Genomic DNA, 14,537 nt, shown 5'->3' on the forward strand with positions numbered 1-14,537 from the left:
CGAGAGGGTGGGAGACTGAAAGGGAGAGACCTGCCATCTCCATGTATGAGAAATAGGGGTGGGGGAAAACATCGATACAGCATAGTATTGTGATATTTTCCGTGGCAATACTGTATCGATACAGACACCAAGTATCAATCTGTGTTTATATATGTGTTGGTCAGCTTGTCTGCTTGACAATCCCATTTTGCAGCAATGAAATTGAAGTGAGATGAAAAAACAGAGAAATTTATCTTTTTAGATAAAAACAGATGTTGACAAAGTTTCCTTTTGGGGACATAATTTGACAGTTGGAAAAAAGGTAATGAATTGCAATATATCACAGAATATTTTTTTATATATATATATATATTTTATAATATCGCATATTCCAGAAGCTCCTGCTAGAAAACAGTCAGAGTTAAATGTTAGAAGCAAGAAGCAGATGGATGGTAACTTGTCTATAAAGGAGCTTAAGCTTTAAGGTAATTCTGCACACTAGCGACCCCAAATGGAATGAAGAGGTAACTGTTTTGAGGACTTCAATACCCAAGAGTAATGTAGCAAGACATTGTTAAATGTAAGGTTGATTCATTCAAATTTCTCTCTGTTGAATACTTCAAATGAATGTTTGAAATGTTTGTTTTGCTCCGAAAGCTCAGATCGTCACTGATGCATCGCCACACCCAAGTTTGTTTTAGAAACAGCATTGTGTAGTGTGTATTTATAGATGTGTAGGGAATTATTATTAGGGATTTTATAGCCACACACAGGACAAAATAATTTTTTGTGTTGTCTTGGCTCTGTAATCACACATTATTAAGCACGCTAAATTTGAAATGTATCATAACAATTAGGTTAAAGTGCAGAGTTTTAGCTTTAATTTAATATGGTCTACATTCACATTACATGAACAGTCTAGGTACTGTTCACCCTTTTATACATAGTCTCCAAACTATATGAGGACATAAATGATCTCTGCCAGTCGATAAAACCTTAAAGACCTCTCAACGTGGGAAGAGATTACTGTATATATTTAAACTGTGATGACCTGTTCAAACTTAAAATTGTGCAAAAAAGTGCAGCAGACTGTTGCACTTGTAGACTGTAGACTACTGCGAAGTAGTTCTGCCTTATGGTCCAACAGAGGGAATTCTTAAGCTTGCACTATATGGGTTGCGTTGGACCGCAACATTACTGTTTGGTTAACTCACTGCTCTCTTAAGGATTGTTTCCATTTGCAGCAGGCAGCTTTTATCTGTGAAAAAGCTCTAAAGACCCACTGTACGCTTCCTGCCCAGTACTGAACAGCAGACAGAACAAGTTAGTGACTAGCTGGTGAACATAGTGAAACATTTAGCAGCTAAAGAGCCAGAAACTTCCCTCAGGAGTTGGTAGAGACCAAAACGAAGCTAAAAGTAGAGTCAGTATTAGCCTTACATTCATCAGACGGCCAGAAACACGACTTCAAATGAATGCTAATGTTGCCCAATGTCTGCTCAATGTGTAAAGTAACTGTTGCTAACAGGCTCACTATATCAGCTTAAAAGGTGAAACAATGTCAATGTTGTGTTAAGGCTTGTTTCTGCTGCCCCCAGGTGGCCAAAAATGCTTAGTGTGTAAGCAGCAGGCCCCCCTGGTGATGCTCTGCCAGTGCAGTACTGCAGCCAGCTTTCCTTCTTGCTTGTTTGTGGGATTTTTCTTTTCTATTTTTTGTTTCATCTGTCTGGTATTTAGCAGGTTAAACACATGATTGGTAGGATTGAGGTCAGATGACTGATTTGGCAAAGCAAAAGCATTCCACTGTTTGGCTCTAAAGTCCTCCTTGCTTGCTTTGTACGTCAGTTTGGACTCATTGTCCTGCTGTATTGTTTAAAAATTTGGGAACTATAGAGAAAAAAAGTGCTGCAGCTTCTACAATGTGCACCAAATATAGATGTGAACAACCTCAAAAACCCTTAAAGCAGAAAGTACAATATGGCTTCACTGGATTCAAATTAAGTAGGCTAACTGACTGTGGGAATATAGAAAAATGAAGTACCATGTTTTGCTAGTGGATAATCAACCTTTTATTTCGTGCTAAGGACTGTATTTGTTTGAGAGTCTTTATCTCAACCACATCTGACATTTCTCATGTCCGATCCTGCACTGGATTTGTCTGGAGGGTAATACATTATATGTTGTCAGGAAATACTAATAGTGACTTGGAGTGTGTTGGATGTATACTCCCTGCTAATGCTACTGTGTCTCTGATAATCATTAGTAATTTAGAAAGCGGAGAAATCTCTCGAGTGGACGTCCTATAAATCTGTCCAATATTAAACGAAATGCCTTACAGGTGTTTCTGCTGAGAGCATGGGATGTCCCTTCTTGCTCAGTGGATTACTCACTGTCTCCAGAGACCTTCTGGATAAGTTTAAGTGAGATGTGTGACTCATGGGGGCAATAGGTTAATTAGACATTTCTCTCTCTTGACACATATCTTATGTCATACCTAGCTGCCTGTGACCACTGACCAGCTAACAGATATTGACGACAACAACAGTAAATCTCAGCTAAATTGAATCATCGTCATTCATGTACTTGATAATTAGCGCTATGTTTTCTTTGGTCATATACTGTACCCTACCACGTACAGTAGTGAGGTTTTGCATGATTTATGTTTTACTTTTTAAAACATTACAATGTAATATCTGTGATGCTCGGTGCAATGTCAAGCACATTTATAAGGAAAGACGGTTGTTTGGTACAAACCTAAATTAGGAACACATTTTCTCATGTGTGCAGCTGCGTCATCTGAACAACCAGGTTTAATTGTCTCCCTAGAGGAAAAAGTTTTTGTGTGTTATGTGATTTAGGAGAGTTTGAAGACAAAGTTAATTTTCTGTCTGTGTTGCTTTTTATATGATAGTTTAAGGAATATACATTTTTAGTAAAATGTCCCTCATCTCTACTGACTCCTTGGTTTGAACCATTGTTGGACAATTATACAAAACACAAGTTGTATTTTATGTAGGGAACCTCTTTTGTGGCAGATTTTATTTGTAAAGTGAGTTGACAAGAGTTAATAGATGGCAATGTGATGCTAAATGTAAGGAGTTATGTTCTTTCAAATCATCTTAACCTTATTTCAACTTTGACAACATTTTTAAGACGATCCAAAAAATGTATTTAACATAAGAATTGGGAGGTTTTTCTCAGACAACAAAGGGACACTTACTTGTTTAAAAAAATTAAAAATCACCAATTTTGGAGATAAACGATTTTCACTGGACAGCGAATAAAAGTCATTTCACCACTGCAACAGTATTTTAGTGTTTTGTAAGTGCATGTGGACTTGAGCATGACACAATACTACATGGAGAGCACTGGTGGCATTTAACTGTGATCTTATCCACTGACATTCACTGTCTTATCACACTTTATTAGAGCACATCACATGTAACCTTTTACATTATGAAAGATTGATGTACGGTCAGTGGCTAACTAAAAAGTCATCATGCTGTATTCTGTAGCATTTATTCCTAATTTTTAGTTTCATCATTTATTAAAAAAACTAAAACGGATGGATGGATGTTGGCGCTTCCAGCTTGGCTCAGATATCTCCCCCCAGTAGAGGAGAATCAGGAATGGTGAAACTGATAGGGAGCGTGGAGTCGATACAAGGAGGGAAGTAAAAGCCAGCAGAGAGTGATGCTGCTTGGTCTGCCCTCCTCCCTCTCTCCAAGCCCTCTAGGCTCTTGACCATCATGCAAAGAGACAATGATGAACTCCAGAAGCCTATTTATAGCCCGCGATTGGCCAACACTAGCCCTCTGTTTTCTGCTCTGTGGACTTCCGCTTTTGCTTGTTGTGTAGTTTGTGCACATGGGATTATGCTCATGACGGAGAGGGAAAAGAGAGGAAGAGAGGAGTAGAGTGACAGAGACTCTATGGATTTAATCCAGAGAATGAGGAGAGGATAAGAGGCAGGGACGAGGCTGGGCTGTGATCCATCCGTCAGTGTACGGAGGAGTGCGGATTGCTTATTGGAGTCTGATGAAGGAATTCAGCAGTCTCATTTTTATTTTTTTTTGCATTTGACCTGACTTGAAGCCAGGGCTCCTCCCCTGGTAATGTCTCCCCTTTTGGCAACGTTTTTTAAAAAATTTTAAATATTATTTTTTGGGCTTTTCCGCCTTTATTTGATAGGACAGCTGGGTGAGAAAGGGGTGAGAGAGAGGGGGGAGACATGCAGGAAATCGTCACAGGTCGGATTTGAAACCTAGACCTCTGCGTCGAGGCATAAACCTCTCAGTATATGTGCACCTGCTCTACCCACTGAACCAACCCGGCCACTTGGCAATGTTTTTTTACAGCCTAAGCCAAGTTGTCAAGTGAGGAGGAAGAGCTGGAGGAGGTGAGTTGACTCCACGCTGAGAATGTGTTTGAATAGCAACTAGCCGTTACTTCTGGGTTTAGTGTATTTGGCTTTCTGCACGGTCGGTGTTTCATGTTAAATCCACTGCGGCTGATGACTCCTGCTTCGGTTCATGTTGGGTGTGTTATTACTGCCAGAATAATCTCATGGAACCAATTTCCAAGTGCATGTTTGTGTATGCATATTTTAACTTTATTGTAGAGCTGAAACGATTAGTCAATTAATGGTGATGAAGGATGAGGATGATTCAGCAACTATTTTGATAATCTATTAATCATAAAAAGTCCTTAAGCTGAAATGTGCCGTCTTTGGTATTGCTCTATACACTGACAGCCAGCTAAACTCTCTTCTAACATCAAGACTCTGAAGACAGTCGTTCCCACGTCCACAGGTTTATTGACGTTGCAAGGAAAGTGTGAAACTGTAACATACAAAGACAGACTAATCAATTCTATGCTAGCTTTTAACATACAATATAGCCTATGTTTCATCAATTCAGATATTTCCTTTCTACCGTTACACAATATAATTCATAACTATTAAACTGATAGTAATTATGCTGTACAAAGACATTTTTGACATGTAAACAATATTACGTTCATTCATACGAGTGTAGCCCGTCCTGTGACTTATAGTTGCCTAGCAACCATGTAACGTTAGTCACAGCACCAACGCCAGCGATCACGGACATTTCTAATTAAACTTAACACAAAATAACACTGACATCAAACTAATGATCTATGAACCTATGTAATTATTTAAAAACAGTGAATGAATACATACCAACGATGCTACTCTAGGCATAAATGTAGGCGAATTTAACTGTAGTTGGCTTGCTACATTTACAACCTTAAATCACTGACCTGTTTGTTTGTAGCGTTCGTTTACTTCCTAACTACCGCTCACGCGACATAGCGGTTACCAGCTGAGAGTCTTAAAGTGACAGTAACGTAAATAGAGAACTCATTAAGACTTGAGGCAAATTAACTTCTAACTTTTAACAGCTTATTTATAAGAAAACATGAAATATACAGGTTCCAGCTTCTCTAATGTGAATATTTGCTTGTTTTCTTGATCTTTTAGGATATTAAACCACATATCACAAAACAAGACATAGAAATAGAAAGAAATATGCTATGCCAATTGGGGCTTTGAGAAATTTTGAAGGGCACTTTTGACTTTTATGGACCAATCAATTAATGGAAAAAATATTCAGTTTAATCAACAAAATAATTGTTAGTTTTGGCAGCCCCTACTTTGCTGACTTATTATTTGAATATTGTAATATTTGGTCAACAGTAGGGGTGGAACGGTACACAGAAGTCACGGTTCGGTTCACACCTCAGTTCAGACATCACGGTTCAATACAATGGAGGAAAAAGCATAACAAAAATGCAGAAGGCAATTTTTTTTTTATTGTGCATGTCTCAGGCTGTACCACCTTGTGTCATACAGTCTATCCCCTGAGCTAGCTGCAACAGCCTTTAGTGTGTAAAGTAAGATGTAAACAGTAAGTACCCCACATCATCTCCAGACTCCATCTGGAACTTGTAAACAAAATAAGACAATCAGCTATAAAACTGGAAATACAGCATCTGTTATTTATGAAAGTGCAAATTACATATATATATAAACAATAATAACAACAACAACAAATATGTGGACGGGATGGCATGTTGTAACGAGGTTCGAGCACATGCAGCAAATACTTGAAGCCCTATTTGTATTTAAAGGCTGGTTAAGCACTGTAGAGAGGAGAAGTTGGACAGTTTTCTTTTGTCTCGTTCCAGCGATTGGTACAGCTGGATGATGGCGTTGGATATGCGTTAGCATGTTAGATGTATTTCCACTCACGTACCCAACAACTGCTGAACAACGCCGACACACAGTCCTTGTGTTATCCACCACTCTCTCGCCTGTACTACTGTAACTGACCCGTAGACCGAAGTCTTCAAGGCCGGGACGGCACCAGGCGGGAGGGCATGACACGGGAGGCTCCAGGCTTCATCCATACAGTCTCAAAGTTTTCCCAAACTTGTGATCTTAAAGAGGCCGGCGGGTCCTCTAACTCTTGTGGGTCGCCACCACTCGCCATGCTCGTCCTTTAGTGCTGCTATCTCTGACTCACTCACTGGACCGTCAACCTGCAAAAAACTGCATGTAGGCGGAGCTCGGCTAGCTTCAGAGCTAAGGCACAGATTAGGTGTCCCTAGAACCTGCGTGTCTAACAGTAGTTCCGCATTACATGAGTTCCGCATTACATTAATTAATTTGCACGCAAGTTTTATTTATTTTTATACCGTGTATTCTCCGTGTAAATTCATGTACCGAACCGAGACGCCCGTACCGTTTCGGTTCAATATGAATACATGTACCGTTCCACCCCTAGTCAACAGTGACAAATCCCACTCATTAAACTAAATGCCCTTTTCTCCACGTCAGTAATCAAATCACTAATCTGCCTAAATTTAACTTTATTACAATAAAGCTCTTGTTCTTTCTAGAGCTCTTGTTCCTTCTAGAGGGGGTGGCAGTAGCTCAGTCCGTAGGGAGTTAGGAACCGGAGGGTCGCTGGTTCAAGTCCCCGTACGGAGTGTGGACTGGTAGCTGGAGAGATGCCAGTTCACCTACTGGGCACTGCCAAGGTGCTCACCGAACCCCAAAACAGCCCTCTCTTCTTCTTCTAAGCCTGTATGAGAAAACAAAAGCAAACTGTTCAGACACAGACTTGTTTGTAATATTTCACGTAATGTCATTTAGATGGATTAGGATATGAAAATACAACCGTTTATTTCAGCCAATAAACATTATTGGATACATTTCAGGGGGGAAATGAGATAATTGTGTTCAGGGCAGAGGGAGTTTGAGCTGGACGACCCTCTCTGTTGGGTCCTCTCTGATTCAACAAGCAGCAGTTTGATGTTTCACAGTGTTTAACGTGCTCTCTGCTGACTCCTGCTCTGCAGCACGCACTGTGGCCATAATGACTGGCGAAGAGATGCAATTTCATAAATTAGTCAGTAGAGGTCACATATGGGCAGAGATAATGAGTGATGTTGAGACACACCCTGATTTTCTTCCTTCTGGCTGCCTCTTGGCGTGTACTTCTTGCTGTAAGCTGTGCTGACGCTTTAAAGGTGACATGTTTATTAACTGAAGCAGAATGTACAGAACGCATCGGAGTGTGAAGAGCACAATTAATAAGCTTCCAGAGTAGGGTGAGGGATGAAGGACTTTGCTATCAATACAATTCACTTGGGCGGTTTGCACCTGCCCTTCAACCCACTGATTCTTTATCTTGCCACCTTTTAATTAAGCTGCGATTATGTTCCGCCCCGGGCAAGAGATGTAATAATGTAGATAGCAATTTGTATCACTCAAGGACAGACAGCATATATATGTGTGTGTGTGTGTGTGTGTGTGTGTGTGTGTGTGTAAATTACACATTTCTGAGTATTTCTGTGTTCAGTCAGTGAACGTCTTTGACTGTAATCCTCACTTATCTCCTGCATGTGACTCAACACAGAGGATAGGGCTCTAATTTCCAAACTGCCTCTGGTCTATAATCTCTCCTCATGAACTTTAGTCATCCTGCAGAGTTATTTAACTTCAAGGGGAGGCCAGTTTCTCAAATGTGCAAGCGGGGAATATAACACAACCCACCATCACACCACCCGTTGCCTTGTATCCTCACACCAGTGTGCGTGTTGTTTCTTGCTCTCGGCGCATGCTAAATTTGGTCATGCTTTTGTACATGTCCTTGGCCTGCGCATATTCTGCCTTGTAAGTTAATTGTGTGAGTCATTTTGCAATATTTGGCCGCGTAACACACAGTGGGGGGTTGTCTTAGTCACAGTTTGTTATCCCCCACTTCAAAGATTATGGAGGGGAAAAGTGTGTGTGAGCCCATGCTGTCACCATATCATCGCTCCTGTCATTCCTTTTTCCTGAGCCGACACCCCTGAGTCCGCTTCCTTTGGCCCAGATTCCCACTGAGGGAGCCTGTGCCCTGTAGGCAGCCAACTACAAACATGCAGCGACAATTCAAATCAGTCCAGTTCACTGGCTCTGGCTGTGACTCAGGACGCAGAGCGCCAGGCGGAATAAGATGCATACATAACCTGTCAGGCTGAACTGTGACATAGAAGGAGAGAGACAAGACAGTGCAGAGTATTAGGCAGTTTTATGAGCGTTTCACCAGGTATTTGGCCCGGTTTTAGCTCAGCACTTTTGTTCAGAGATACTTGGACTGGAACAGCGCCAGGTCCATTTGCAAGTCAGAGAGCGCTAAGTAGTCTGATGCACAGGCACCAACTGCAGCAGAGGATCTGTCTAGAGTATTGTTATGCAAGCAGGAAGGGAGCAGTCCCACATTGATCCAGGCATTGGACAGAGGCTGGGATGCTTTGGTCCTTGATGCTGTTTTGAGCTGGAGGCTGCTGTTTGCTGTCCCATCATGCAGTATACTGTACTAGCACAGTGCTCGGAGCAGTCGCTCTGCACAGTTAGATCATGAGAGGGACGGACTAATGGAGACCTGCTCATCACTCAGCTTTGCTTGCACTCTTTTTAAGTTTTGTCAACCTCATTTCAGGTAAGTTTGAATTCCTTGTTGGATACTGAAGATGAATACTGTCTATGAGAGTATATTATATTGCATTTGACTCTTGGTGAGCATCGGCACAGTTGAATTTTTAATTAAAGTGGATTTTTAATTATATTATTGATCTGAACTTTCCATTCCCTACAATGACCTTGTTGTCCAAAACCGCTCGGATAAACAAGTGCACTATTACAAAGTGCATCACAATGTACAGTAGTGTGTGAGCAGTTGGCAGACCTTTAACAATATAGTATCCTGTGGTTGACGGAGATATTTCTATCATGTGTGTGACTGCAGGCACAGAGAGAGAGGGAAACAGGACACAGGCTGCTGAACTAATTCCTGCAAAGACTTTGCGGTCCTGTGCTGGACTTTTATTGTCCTGCTGGGGACCGGGAGTCATGTGCCCAGTAATTGTCTGGGATGTACTGCTGACTCATACCAGGCTACCCCTGCATCAGGCTCACACTTCACACTACTCATCTTCTTAGTTTACAGTGACATACTGTACAGTAGACGGTGATCATTCATGCGTTGCGTTTGTTCAAACAGTGAATGAACATGAGCTGTTATTTCAGTGCCAGAAGCAATTTCTTTGAAATATGAGGCTTAAGTGATTCTTTTTTTTTAGATGTTTGTTTTAAAAATGTTAGGATAATGCACATTGTTAAACACACACATTGTATGATGTACAAACTTATGCAAGCACTAGGGGTGGGTAATATCGTTCATTTTTTTATACAATTTTCAATACAGTAGCTGAGTTTCTATACCAATACCAAAATAATAAATTTTCCCCTTACTTTGGTGGAAATATTCTTACTAACAATTGATAAAATTACTAAATATAATGTGTGTGCTGGTAGTGATAAACTCACAGAGAATTATCTCGGCTATAACACACATTTTAGCATCTTTTAGCACATTGTTTTGATCCTGTTTTAGTTCACTTTCACTGCTCTTCAGTGTTGGGTTCAGACACAGCAGGCAGCTGTTCCGACACAGCCGGCAGCTTTAAAAGACAAAGTTAGCGACTAGGTAGTGAACATAGTGGAGCATTTAGCAGCTAAATATATATTTTCCTCAAAGGTTGGTGGAGACCAAAACAGAGATAAAAGTAATGTGAATACTGGATTTTATTTTATTGGGTGGCCAGGAACCGTTCCGAAATGAATGCTAATGTTGTTAAATATATAAATCAGCAGTTGTTTGCCAGCACGTTTTCCATTACAACTTTATAAGGTGATGTGTTTAAATTCTGTTGACGGCTTGTTCTACTGCTCCAGTGGCCGAAAAATAACTACTGCAGCTTTACCAAAAGAAGACCGACTACTCGAATGGAAAATGTTGTCTAAACACAAGCAGCTGCACAATAAGTTTGCCAATATAAGTTTAAAATTGACAAAAATGATTTAAATCCGAAATGTTTTGTTGAAGCAACACTAGTGTCTACAGCCATGCTAGCGACTCTGTGAGGCTGTAGACACAGCAGTGCCTAATCACATGCTAACGTCAGTATGCCAACATGCTCATAATGACAATGCTAGCATGCTGATGTTTGGCTAGTATAATGTTTACCATGTTTGTCATCTAAGTGTTAGCATGTTAGCATGCTAACAAACACAAAGTACAGCTTTGGGCTTATGGGAATGTCATTAGTTTTGCAGGTATTTGGTCATAAATCAAAATATTGAACAAATTAAAATGTTGACCTGATGATGTTGCTAGATATAAAGTCAGAGGACCACCAGAGTTGTAAGCATTCATCATCTGGGAACTATGAATGTCTGTTAAAATGCGAATCCATTTAGCAGATATTCCACAGACATTTCACATAAAGTAAAGAGAGAATTTGGTCTTTAGATACATGACTGTTTTCGAGGCTCTGTGTTTTGCCATGACACATTCTGGTTGGTACCAAAAAGTATTGAAGTTCCATACCCAGCCCTAGCACGCACTAATGCACAAAATATAGACCATAAAGTAATTCAATTCTAGATAGGGAGTCCATGCATGGCTCTGGGAATACCACTAATGGTAGGTGATGTCATTGCCAATAAAGCAGATCGGTCATGTGTGCAACTGGCTGCACTTTTGAACTTAACTAATTTTAATCTCACTCTGGATGTATGACAACACAGAAATAGTGTCCTGCGATAAGACAACAACTATTATGGTGGTGAAAAATGCTGCTGAGGACATAATTTTCTCTCTTGTCAACAGCCTGCATCATATCCAAGACACTTTTGAGAAGCTACTGCACAGTAAATCCATAGCTGATTTCAAATTACACATCAAAATAATTATGACGATTATAAGATTATAATATTGTGATGTCATGTGATATAATATAGTGATGTTATGATGGGATGTTTTTAAAATGTCAATGTTCAAAGGGCAATTTTTGTTCCCTCGTAAATGCCACGTCTCTCTCTGTGTGTGTGTGTGTGTGTGTGTGTGTGTGTGTGTGGGTGTGTGTGTGTGTGTGTGTGTGTGTGTGTGTGGTTTGTCTGGTTTGGAAAGTCTCGTCCACAGACATGCTCCAGTGGCAGACATGTTCCACCTTGGCTAACCCAAAATGACAGCCTCCGAAAACCTGATACATATTTTGTGTGTTCCATAAAAAACTTGTATACAATATTTGAGTGTTCAGAACAGAGATTTGTCAGAGATCAAGTGTAGAAGTGTAGATCTTCAGTCTTAAGTCTTCAGGTTACAATTAATGTCACTGTAAAAATCTTGACAGCTGTTGAGTGACATGTTGCAGCCACTGTATCTCCCTGGAGAACTGACATTTCAGTTCAGCTCCCCCCCCCCCAGGAACTGAAGCTGAAGTTGAACCAGACATTGATGGAAGGACACAGCAGACTCTTGGTGATAAAACAGTTTAGATAAACTCTAAGACAGTGGCTCTATGTAAATCTTTTCAGAAAATATGGATGCTATTTAGCCTTTAACAGATTCCACCTTGCTGATTTTGTGAACTTTAGTTCAACATGTGGCGCCCATAGTAGAGGTCCTCTGCTGTTGGTATGTGGCTGAACAGCTGACTGTGTTTCAAGTTAAATAGTCTCACCATGTCCAGGAAATGAGCACAAACTCTGAAACCCAGATGAGGACAGTCCCACGTCGATGATATTGTAGACGAAAGCTCCACATGCAACAATAGTGAAACTATTTCATTTTGTTCTGTTTAGATCCAAGGTTGTGTTTTCGTAGTTTAGTTCATGATAGCGACCAGTTACTTACTGTAGAGGTTGTTTTACTATGTTCCAAGTTCCTAGACCTTTTATTCTGAAGTTTTGACCCGTGTTCTATTGAATTGAATCCATCTTTCTCAGGTGAAAACCAAATGAACTCACAAGTCCAGGAGGCAGGGAACATGAGGGTTTATTTGAAAATAAATATATATATATATATATATATATATATATATATATATATATATATATATATATATATATATATATATATATATATATATATATCTCTCAAAACATAATTGATGTGAATGCTGTTGCACAGCTGTGTATCCACGTCCACAGAGCTCAGCTCAGAAAGCTCAGGTTTAACCATAGTCAGATTTGGACAGGTCGTCAGGGAGGTTGTATATGTAGCAGCACCATGTTGGATTGTCCCTCATCCAGTTTCCTTTTTAGATCCTTAATAATAATAAATTCTGACTTTAAACGACTCAACTAGGATTCCTGTGCTTCCTAAAAAGAAGTCTGCAGTTGGTCTGATGTGGGTAATACTGACAGATGGAGAGCGTCCGCATTTCAGTTGGTCAGTTTTGGTTCTGCAGTGTTAAAGACCGAGCTCAGTGGAGCCATATGGACGCAGGTTTTCACTCCAACCATTTAAACTGTTGCCACTGATTAGTTCCTCCCCTTCTGGCTAAAGGTGTGTTAATGGTACAATGAATAGTCTCTGATGGAAACCTCCATACATGCTCAGCATATTGTTATGCTATAGCACCCTGGCATGCAATACCATTTTCCATTTTTTTTTTGTCCCATGTGCTTGATGGAAAAAGAAAAGCTGGGTGTTGTTTCCTCCGCTGGCTCTTGAGACGAGCTGACAGCGGTGACAGCTTTCAGGAATGAGAAGAGCAGAGGCCCAATTGGTCATAAAAACTGTGAATGACTGTGGCAACAAAAGGAAGGACTTCTGTCATTCTGACTCTGACATTGTAGAAAATGTGTGTGCATGTGTTTGTACCATTATATTTTTTTTTTATGGTTTGTACATAGAGGTGTAGTGTGAGTAGTCATTTGGGTTATGAAGTATGTACCTTCAACCACATGCTTCTCAATAGTGCACAGAAAATTTATGAGACACATTTTAAAATAACACTACTAAAAATGACGGTCATGCTAAAAAATAGTGAGGGCATTGGGCTTTCACACAACAGCATTGTAGATCTCATCAGTAACATATCATCCAAAAGTATGGTCTAAAAATCAATAACTAAGTATATTATAAGCAGTTTAGATGAATAATGAGGGTTTGTGATGGTGCATTTGCTTTATAAGGGCAAGATTCTTATACACAAACAGCATAAATTAATGTGTGGCTTATTTATGTATTTTGAATTAACACTCTTGCAGTTTGGCAATGGCCACCAACTTTTATTGTTATCTTTCTGATTTGAAAAACTTAAATATCAAAGAAGTTATCGTTAGGCCTTTGCTGACAAAACCTCATCTGAGTTATTTCAATTTACCCCATACGCCACCATTCATATGCATATAAACAGAAAGCTGCACACATTTTTACTTAGGCTACTGCAGTCTTTTCTTGAAAGCCTCTAGGATGAAAGCGAAAAATCGTGTTTATTTGCTTATGCATGAATTGAGTCACTTGGACTATTTTTGGTGCTGTTGCTGCAGAGTTTGGAGAGTTTTCAAATGTATTTCCAACACACTTCTCTTCTATCGGTTTTAATGACCCAGTTTGCAAGACTGATGGTCGAACACAGACAACTGCTCACACTTTGACTCATCACAGCATTGCAGTATGCTCTGTAAACCGCCCTCCTATTCCTACATCAGCTACAGTTCACTTCAGACAACTGTGTCAGTTGCGTAACTGCAGAGGCAGGTTGTTTGTGTGCTTAAGGGATTTCACAATACAGCATCCTGTGCATCCTGTCCATGCTGCTTGTGATCCTTTTTCTGATCCTTGTGGTGCAATGTCTACTTTTGTTTCAGGCTAAAATAAGAAATTTATGTCAGAGCAGCGATATAACCTGGAATATTATATGTGGATAGGCCTCACTGACCCTGTTCAGCTTTAAGGCTGCAGACACTGCTAATTTAAATTGCCTCTGATAAATTGAAATTGTGCCTCTAGTTAAAAAACAAACAAAAAAGCAATGCAGTTTTTTTAGGCTGGTGTTTCTTCGAAAGGATAATCAGGTCACCGCATGATTGAAACAGTCTGTGCATTAGCTTGAAGCAAAATGACAAACGTCCTCAAAACAACCACACTGAATGATGTTATTCAAATTTAATATTGGCACTCAAAAAGATG

At 40.0% G+C, this 14,537-nt stretch overlaps 1 protein-coding gene across 16 annotated transcripts in view; it reads left to right on the forward strand.

Moving 5' to 3' along the window:
- The first annotated feature begins 4,295 nt into the window (after positions 1 to 4,295).
- nav1b (neuron navigator 1b) overlaps positions 4,296 to 14,537 on the forward strand; it is a 75,614-nt gene continuing 65,372 nt past the window's right edge. For 7 of the 16 annotated variants that reach the window (XM_036001875.1, XM_036001884.1, XM_036001880.1 and 4 more), the window contains exon 1: positions 8,467 to 8,993. The gene's annotated coding sequence lies outside the window, so the exon portion shown is untranslated. Of the gene's footprint in view, positions 4,379 to 8,466; positions 8,994 to 14,537 lie in introns of those variants that run through there. The other 9 variants (XM_036001878.1, XM_036001879.1, XM_036001885.1 and 6 more) reach the window with 4 other exon arrangements.

The sequence above is a fragment of the Sander lucioperca genome, chromosome 6 (genome assembly GCF_008315115.2).
Source record: "Sander lucioperca isolate FBNREF2018 chromosome 6, SLUC_FBN_1.2, whole genome shotgun sequence".
In the NCBI taxonomy this organism is placed as follows: Eukaryota; Metazoa; Chordata; class Actinopteri; order Perciformes; family Percidae; genus Sander; species Sander lucioperca.